Below are 10,134 nucleotides of genomic sequence, written 5' to 3' on the forward strand. Positions count from 1 at the left end.
ATCCCAATATAATTATTTGTCAATGTGTGAAAATGAAGTCTTTGTTTATCTGTTTGACACTTTGATTAATTTGTTATGACACATTGAAGCCTCGTCAGGAGTGTGAATGTTTGATTGTTATACCCATTAATGGCACGCTTCCATCCAGTTTGAATTTCCTTTCTTTAATTAAGGTTTTCTGATCAATTAAACCTTTGTTTTTTATTAAATTAATTTTCCTATCTAACATAAATAAATAAGTAATTGTCATAATGTAAAATTCTAAGAATTAAATGAAACTAGTTAATCAACTTCAATTTTTGACAAAGTACTTCAATTATAAAATAGTAACCTAATATAATTTTTAACAAATTTGCACACATATTATAAATACAAAATACTTAATGTATTTCAATTGTATATGCTGTAACACAGTTTATAGAAAAATACGTAGGTTGGATTGCATTTGACAAAAAACACAATTTCATCTTTCATTTACATACTACATTTATAATCTTTTAACAATTCATTTTGCTTAACACTTGTTGAGAACTTGACAGTTAAGCCACCAAACATTAAATACTTCTTATATCATGGTACACGCGACAGAACATACCCATACGCAAATTGATTAGTATGTCCTGGATAACAAAAGTTTTAAATATGTTTCTGATACACATTTTTCATTTTCAGATCTATTTATTTATCTTATTTTAACAATGATTTACCATGTTTTTAGTAAAATGGTTCTGGAAAATTGGCTTATACATCTTTTTGTTATCCGAATAGCAGAATCTGTGAGTCTCTGTCTCCGTTTGAAAGAGAATATCAAATCATATCCAATCACATTGTTTACATAGTCTTCTATATACGCGTCATCCAATCCGTTTGACTAAGGAAAATATAGTGCTGGCGTGGGTATCGATTATGTTAAAGTGGTGTAAGTTTTGCTCATTATGTGTAGCATCTTAAAATATACGTCACATTCAGCGGAAACCGTACTAACTATTCAGACCTTGTTTTGCAACTGGATACGAAAATTGAAACTTGTTTCTTGCTCCTTATTTTAACCAAATAATAAACAGTGACCCCTTCCTTTTTCAAACCGAAAATCGAACTTACATGATCTGCCTTTTATAATAACTACATTCTAAAAACTGTATTATCAAGCTTTTAAAAGTATTTAGTATGCAGCTTCAATATACATATACTATTCTAACGAATTTGTACATCGCTATATTTATTTATAACCACAACTCGTTTTTTTACGACTGAAATGCAAGCAAATAGACAATCATTTACTCCTCATTTTAAGCGAACAAAGAACTTGCTTTTTTTAACTTTTATAAAAAAAAAGTACACTGTACCAATCGCAGCCCTTATCAATGAAACTGGTTTTATATGCAAGTATGATATAAAATAGTTCATACAACATAACACTTCATAGTTTTATTAATTCAAATTCAGTTCCGATATCAGGGGAAAACAATCAATACGCAAGAGGCCACTTATCGTTTATTAAAACTAATTAAGGGGCTAGTATTTTCTAACTTACTATATGACTACAAATGTACATCGTTCTGCTCCACGTAACTTTGATAATTCTTTGAAATATAGTCCTGATGTGACACTATTTATTCGAACTAATGATTGCAAATGTTAACTTATTTATAAGGAAATAAGTCTCCTTTCATTATTCAAGCAGAATAAAGAACAGGCTTTTTAACTTTAAAAATAACTGTAGATTATTCAAACTACATCGCACAACTATGACAATCATGCTATTCAAGCCAAATATGGGAATGGACTTTTTTAACTTTTGCACTATCTTAACATAAACCAAACCGTGAAAATAATTGTTTATATAACTATGATGTCTCATGAATTAAACCTTCATATTACCACTTCGTTTTGTTTTCAATTAATTCATTTCATTTTCGCGGCTTCACATGGGATCTGAATTTTTGTTCATTAACTAAATATATTAATGTACTCAAATATACCTTACATTAAAAGTCTTTTATGATAACACAATAAATTTAATTTAAATAAATAAGTATGCAAATAATTATAAATTTAAACTAATATAGAACATGTTTGCTGTTATTTAAAGCAAAAGGGTTGGCTTATAAACAATATATTGTTTATTTTACACCGGGATGATATCGAAATATCGCATGTAAAATAATCAGTTACATTTTAAAATTATGTCAAGCATAATACTATGCCTGATTAAGTCCATTAAATTGTGACAAAAAGTGCTATTATTTTAATATGATTTCAATAAAATATGACTTTATAAGACCTTTTTCTTTTGTTCTTATAAAACATAGAATTTATCGCCAAAATAAGTCAAAAGCTTTTTCAAAGTGAAATGCATTAAAAAATAATAAATATCCAACTTGGAAACAGGGAAAGTTGTTAACCCGAGTACCTTATTAGAAATAAATGTTGTTTTAGTTTTAAGTTGTATGTAAACTCGAACGAAATAACACTTCAAATACTATGTTATATAAATAAATGATGCATGGCACTATTAACGTATTTAATTTTAAAATATGCCGTTTTTTATTTATACACAAACCCTATCATCATTGATAAATATATGATTGTAGTGATTTGTGCATAGCCTTCAGCAGACAGGTATACATATTATTAAGCAGGGATTTGATCACTGGCTTACAACTAAGCTTTTCCATTCAATGGGTTTGCTTTATTTAATCTTTTGCCTGTATTGTCTTGACACATTTAAATTTTGGTGTTCTTTTAATCCACACATGGAATCTACGAAATATGTTTTCGTGTATTACTTTATTGGGTTATCACTTGACTTTGCATGAGTCAAAGCTATCTACATTTGTTTAATGTCTCACCAAGAACAGTTGATATACATCGACATATGTTAATTTGATGCTTTAACTTATGGCGTTGTTTAATGTTATTTTAGGCACCTGTCTAACAACCAGTTACGCAACATCTCCCGGGCGACGTTCAGCGGCTTGATAAAACTAGAACATCTGTGAGTTACAATCAATAAAAATGATTCGTCATGAAATAAATGCCGTATATCTGGCCATGATTAAGTTTATGGTCTGCTTGATGGAATTTGAGACATTTCTCTTTTGTCGTTTCTTTGTCTTATGAATTTACAATAAGACATTCATTGCGGTTTTCCGCGCTCTCTATGCAGAGTGCTGTTTATAATGAAACTGTGAGATACTCTTGTCTATTGCTAAATTTTGTGTGAATAAAGGCACTTGATTGCCTGTCCCATATAAAGACAAAAGCAGGTGAATGTTAAAAAGGTATTAGCTAATTCAAAATATGTTTAGAGTATTTCATAGCTGAAGAGTTATCGTGCATTGCTTAATTTAACGTTGTTTTTTTTTGTTATAGGAATTTAGGCTACAACGCACTCAAATCCATAGACGACGGTTTATTTGAAGAAGTGACGAGTCTAGCCTCACTGTAAGACATTTTTAGAGTTTAAATACAGTACAGATTACGGAAGTGACATTATGATTTTTTAATTTCCTTTTCGGTTCAGGCATAACTGCCTTACGTTTTCAATTACAAAAATTGACTATTTACTATTTGAATTAGTTAGTTATAATAATGATTTTTTGAATGCGGGTACAGTTATAATAATTATTTTGTAAATGCGGGCTAAAAAATAGCTGTTTAAACGTTAGTTTCGTTGTGTAGTAAAAAGTTCCGTGAAAGAATGGTAGGAAATGTATAATCAAGTTAGAAAATTTCATATTTTTACACGTCTTGAATGACAAATAATGATTAGGTCACTTACTCTTTATTCGAGGGAGAAAACGAATATCTAATTATACCTTATAAATGACAAAGTAGACTTGTTAGATTAACTATTTTATTTTCATAATCAAATTGATTTTCAAAGTTATCATGTACCTTTTATTAATGTTCAACATTTTTAAATTAGAACATGTCAGTTTTACATATGGCTTTAATAATAGAAACGGCAAGTTATGGGATATAGAAGTACGTTTCCTGCAAAAAGGGAACATATATTTGAATATATATTTATTTTGTACTTACATGCAAACGGTTCTTCAATGTTAGTATTCGGTGATTAGGTCCATTTCTTTACAAATGCTTCTTGAGAGGATAATCAAACAGGAAATCGAATGCCAACAAAATCACAAATTCTTAATTTGAGGTAAAGCCAACTTATAAAACGTAAATAGAGTACATGAATTGATCAACAAATTCTATAGAGAGAGAGATAGAGAGACAGAGAGGGAGAAAGAGAGAAATCTATAGAGATAGAGATAGAGAGAGAGAGGAGAAAGGAGAGTTAGAGAGAGATATCTAGAGAGAGAGAGAGAATAGAGAGAGAGAGAAGATATATATCGAGCTAGAGAGAGAGATAGAATAGATATCGATTATCTATAGTAGAATAGAACATACAGATACGTCGATATCGATATAGTGATATTTCTAGAATAGTGATAGTAAAGCTATCTAGTAAACAGAGAAAGAGAGAATAAAGACATTTTACCTTCTTTCCCCGTCTCTCTCTCTCTGCTCGTCTCTCTCTCTCTCTCTCGTCGCTCTCTCCCTCCTCTCTCTCTCCTCTCTCTCGATCTATCGAGAGAGAGAGATCGAGAGCTAGAGAATCATCTAAAAAATACTTTCATTAAATCTTCACTATTCTGCAAATGAATTCCGACTGTCTCAACATCACACAATTACATTGCGTAATACCACTCATTAGAAAAGCAAAGTAATATATAAATCAACACGTATTATAAACCCCTTCATATTATTGCAACAATAATTGGACATTTGTTCTATAAACTACCATAGACTTAATAGGATTCCATTATTTCTTACTGTGACAGTGTGCATATGATAAATGGAATATTACATTAATGTGTTCTTTTGCGGAGTAATCGCGTACTCAGGGGAGAAAACAAAAATATAAGTGTACTTCATGAATACAAGTTTGTTAGAATAAATACTTTATTATTATAACAACATTGCTTCTCAAAGCTATCGTGTACCTTTTGTTAATGATCAACATCTTAAAATTAGAACATGTCAGTTTTGCATAAGGCTTTAATGAGAAAAACGGCAAATTTAAGGAAATAGCTGTACGTTTGTTGCAAAAAAGAAACTGAGTACATGTATAAGTAGACATGTATTTGGATATATTTGTATGATATACAAACATGCAAAAGGATCTTCAATGACATGTGGTACATTTTTTTATCAACACATAACTATCAATTGAAAATACCAGTTCATTTTTCGAATTGAATCAGGAACTAGTTACTTTTGTTTTGTTCAGCCGCAACAATACATTGAAGCAGAAATATTTAAGAACACTTATATTGATTATATTAATGTTTAATAAATTAATATACGTATTTATAGATAGTTATGAGGTACATTGTGTTTCATGGCAAAGCACTGTTGTAAATAGAAAATGCTTTTTGTGATTAGATATGAACCAGTTCCTTATTTCTTTCTTTTAAGGGGGAATGAAGTGCACATCAATCAAATGTGTTTGATAACGTATACGTGGCAATTCAACAAATCTAACGTTTGCATAATCTTTTTAATCCTAATATGAGCATGTTTAAGTTTCAAACGTCCCAAAGAAGGGTTTCTCTGGACAATTAACTTGCATATTCTAGTTGAGTACATGCACAAATACCATACTGAAAAATTCTAAATTGTTCACTTGCAAACAATTTATACAATATTGCGGTAAAGAACTAAATAACGTTCATTCCTCATGTTTCATTGTACCGTGTATTCTACACATAAACGAACGTATATCTTAGTGTACTGTTTTGTCTACTAGCGGTTTAATATTTAGCACGTGTATGCGCATTGAGGTCATACGTTATGTTAATATTTAACGTTATTTTACCGTTTGTTGTAGAATAGATGTAGGGAAAGATTTCCCGAGTTTTTTGAGCACCAAGACAACTATTTACAGTCACGTTCCGTTTAAATTTAGCTGTTGATCTTTTTGAAAACCATCATGCGCATCTTTTAAACACTCATATCATTATGTCTTCCTCCTTTTCTGAATGAAATACGATCTGCATACGTCTCTACCACTCGTCAATGAGAAATAATTTGTATTCGGTGTTTAGGTCCTTTTGCAATAAAGACTTCTTGAGAGAGTAATCAAATAGGAAATCATAAGCCAACAAAATAAGAAATGTTTAATTTTTAGTAAAGCTAAATTATTAAACGTACATAGAACACATGTATTGATCAATATATATATATATATATATATAGAGAGTGAGAGAGGAAGAGAGAGAGAGAGAATAGAGAGAGAGAAGAGAGAGAGAAGAGAGAGGAGAGAGAAGAGAGAGAGAGAGAGAGAGAGAGGAGAGAGAGTAGAGAGAAGAGAGAAGAGAGGAGGAGAGAGAGAAGAGAGAGAGAGCGCATATATATAGCGACTATATATATCGATCTATATAATATATCTCGATATATCTCTCTCTCTCTCTCTCTCTCGCTCGATATATAGATATGATTATAGGGAGAGAGAGATAAAGAGAGAGATATACTCATACCAAGTTTCAATGAAATCCGCCAAAGCACTTCCAAGATATGGCTTCGGACAAAAAAAGCATTTTTCTCAAGATACAAATTGCCATAACTCCGTTATAAACAGATGGTGTGTACTTCCATTTGGCATGCATCATCCTCTTATCCATATACATTCATACCAAGTTTCAATGAAATCCGCCAAAGCACTTCCAAGATATGGCCCCGGACACAAAAGTGCCGGACGAAAGAACGGAAAGACGGACGGACGGACAACGCCAAAACAATATTCCTCAGCCTATGGCAGGGGATAACAAGCAAACTCGTTGAATTGATATCACCCGCCAAATACGCTTCTTGACACTCATACCAAGTTTTAATGAATCCGCCAAAGCACTTCCAAGATATGGCTCCGGACACAAAAAACAAGCATTTTTTAAGATACAAAGGGCCATTACTTTGTTATTAACAGATGATGTACAATGCCATTTGGCGTGCATCATACTCTTATCCATATATATACTCATAACAAGTGTCAATGAAATCCGCCAAAGCACTTCCAAGATATGGCTCAAGACAGACGGAAAGACGGACTGAAGAACGGAGGGACTGACAACGCCGAAACAATATCCCTCTGCCTTTGGAAGGGGAAACAAAGTATATAGTACATTTCTTATGTTATATAGGAATTTCACTAGGCAAATGTGAGCAAACTAAAATAAAACTCGAACTTTATAGAAAATAGTTATAATGATTCAGGGGCTTGATAAAACTACACACTCTGTGAGTTACATTCGATACATGATTTTTGTGAAATAAATGCCGTCCAGCTGTCCATATATACATTTTTACGCATGTGGTCTGCTTGATGGAACGGGATACATTTATATTTTGTCGTTTATTTGTCTCAGGAATTTCACAATAAGACATTCATTGCGGTTTTATGCGCTCTCTATGCAGAGTGCTGTTTTAAATGAAACTGTGAGATACTCTTGTCTATTTCTAATTTTTTTGCGAATAAAGGCACTTACTTGCCTTTCCCAAATAAAGACAAAAGCAGGTGAATGTTAAACAATTATTAGCTTATTCAAAATATGTTTAGATTATTTCTTAGCTGGTTTTTCGATATCTGTTCGATACAATTCTATTATAACTGATATTTAAGATTGTATTGTACACTGGTCTGAATAGATGTGCTATTGAAGGCGCAATACTATATACGATAGTGATTTATTGGGACACAGTTAGAGGTACGCATAAAACTGTAGGACGTTGATGCAGCCAACTCGACTATTTCTTTCAAAGGGATTACAAACCATTTCAAATAAGCACTGTGTTTGTCACGCCTAAAACACCCGTTTCACACATGACATATATTCGATGAATAACTACATAATTAAGATTCACAAGGTTTCGTTTCAAAGTTTCAAAGTTTTATATTTTTTATAAGAATTATTTTGTGAATGCAAGCTAAACAAAATAGCTGTTTAAACATTATTTTCGCTGTGTAGTTAAAAGATCCGTGAAAAAGAATTGTAGTAAATGTATAATTAAGTAAGAAAATTGTATATTCTTACACGGCTTGAATGACAAATAATAATTAGGTCCCTTACACTTCATTCAGGGGGCGAAAACGAATATCTAATTATACTTTATGAATAAAAAAGTAGACTTGTTAGATTAACTATTTTATTATTATAATTAAATTTCAAAGTTATCATGTACCTTTAATTAATGTTCAACATTTTTAAATTAGAACATGTCAGTTTAACATATGGCTTTAATAAGAAAAACGGCAAGTTATGGGACATAACAGTACGTTTCCTGCAAATAAGAAACTGAATAAATGTATATGTAATCTGTTATGTTAGTATTCGTGTTTTATGTCCATTTCTTCACAAATGCTTCTTGAGAGGATAATCAAACAGGAAATGGAAGGCCAACAAAATTACAAGTTCTTAATTTGAGGTAAAGCCTAATTATAAAACGTACATAGAATACATTTATTGATCAACAAAGTCTATATAGGGAGAGAGATAGAGAGACAGAGAGAGATAGAGAGAGAGAGAGAGAAATAGAGAGAGAGAGAGAGAGAGAGAGAGAGAGAGAGAGAGAGAGAGAAAAGAGAGAGAGAGAAATAGAGAGAGAGAGAGGAGAGATAGAGACAGAGAGACAGAGAAAGAGACAGAGAGAGAGAGCGTGGGCGCTCGCGCGGGAGAGAGAGAAAGGGGAGAGAGAGCGCTCTCTATCCATATATCAGCGATCCCTCTCTCCAGAAGAGAGAGAGAGAGAGAAAGAGAGAGAAAAAGAAGGAGAGATAGAAGGAGAGTTTGTGGTCTGCTTGATGGAATTTGAGACAATTCTCTTTTGTCGTTTCTATGTCTTATGAATTTACAATAATACATTCATTGCGGTTTTCTGCGCTCTATATGCAGAGTGCTCTTTATAATGAAACTGTAAGATATTCTTGTCTTTTGCTAAATTGTGCGTGAATTAAGGCACTTGATTGCCTTTCCCATATAAAGACAAAAGCATGTGAATGTTACACAATTATTAGCTTATTCAAGATATGTTTAGAGTATTTCATAGCTGAAGGGTTATCGTGCATTGCTTATTTTAACGTTGTTTTTTGTTAAAGGGATTTACGATGGAACGCACTCGAATCCATAGACGACGGTGTATTTGAAGAAGTGCCGAATCTAACCCAACTGTAAGACATTTTCAGACTTTAAATACAGTACAGATTACGAATGTGACATTATGATTTTTTAAATTTCCTTTTCGGTTCAAGCATAACTGCCTTACGTTTTCAATTACAAAAAGCGTTATTTAGATATTTTCTTTATTATGTTACACAACTTTGATAAAATCAACAAATTTCGTAAAAATTAAATACTTTTGACAGGATTGCATAACACTTCATTAAATAAATTGTGTTCTTTGTAAATTTCACACAACTTTGCTTAAATTAACAAATGTAATGAATATTAAATATACTGATGACAGTATTGAATAACACTTAAATAAAGCCCATGAAATATATCTAAAATGGTTCAGAATACCCATTTCTTTATATACAGATCGACGTTCAGTTCAGATCAGTTCTTACAAGATACATGTTCGTACTTCATTTTGCACATATTGTGAACAAAACTACACTTAGAGTATAGAACATGTAATACAATCTTCGCTTTTAAAGGAATTGCTTTTTTTTCCTTTTGAATAATTGACAATTAATTGGTTGAAATCCAAACAGGTTTTTCGATATCTGTTCGATACAATTCTGATATAACAGACAATTAAGATTGTATTGTTTACGGGTATGAATCATTGTATTTGAAACAAAGGGATGAACTTGAGGGCATAATGCTACATACAATAGTGATTTATGGGGACACGGATGTAAAAAAATAAACTGCAGGACGTTGATGCAGCCACCCTGACTATTGCTTTCAATGGGATTACAAACCATGTCAAGAGAGCGCTGTGTTTGTCACGCCTGAAGCACCCATTTCACACATGACATAAATTCGATGAATAACTTCAAATTTAAAGTTCATAAGGTTTCGTTACAAAGTTTTATATTTTTTAGCATTTACTATTTGAATT

At 31.9% G+C, this 10,134-nt stretch overlaps 1 long non-coding RNA gene across 1 annotated transcript; it reads left to right on the forward strand.

The window, feature by feature from the left end:
• The first annotated feature begins 2,926 nt into the window (after window positions 1-2,926).
• Window positions 2,927-9,235, forward strand: LOC127863566 (uncharacterized). Its single transcript, XR_008041093.1, has 3 exons — window positions 2,927-2,998; window positions 3,376-3,447; window positions 9,164-9,235. It is a non-coding gene; the product is annotated as an uncharacterized LOC127863566 (long non-coding RNA).
• Window positions 9,236-10,134: the final 899 nt, after the last annotated feature.

The sequence above is a fragment of the Dreissena polymorpha genome, unplaced genomic scaffold, assembly GCF_020536995.1.
Source record: "Dreissena polymorpha isolate Duluth1 unplaced genomic scaffold, UMN_Dpol_1.0 chrUn016, whole genome shotgun sequence".
In the NCBI taxonomy this organism is placed as follows: domain Eukaryota; kingdom Metazoa; phylum Mollusca; class Bivalvia; order Myida; family Dreissenidae; genus Dreissena; species Dreissena polymorpha.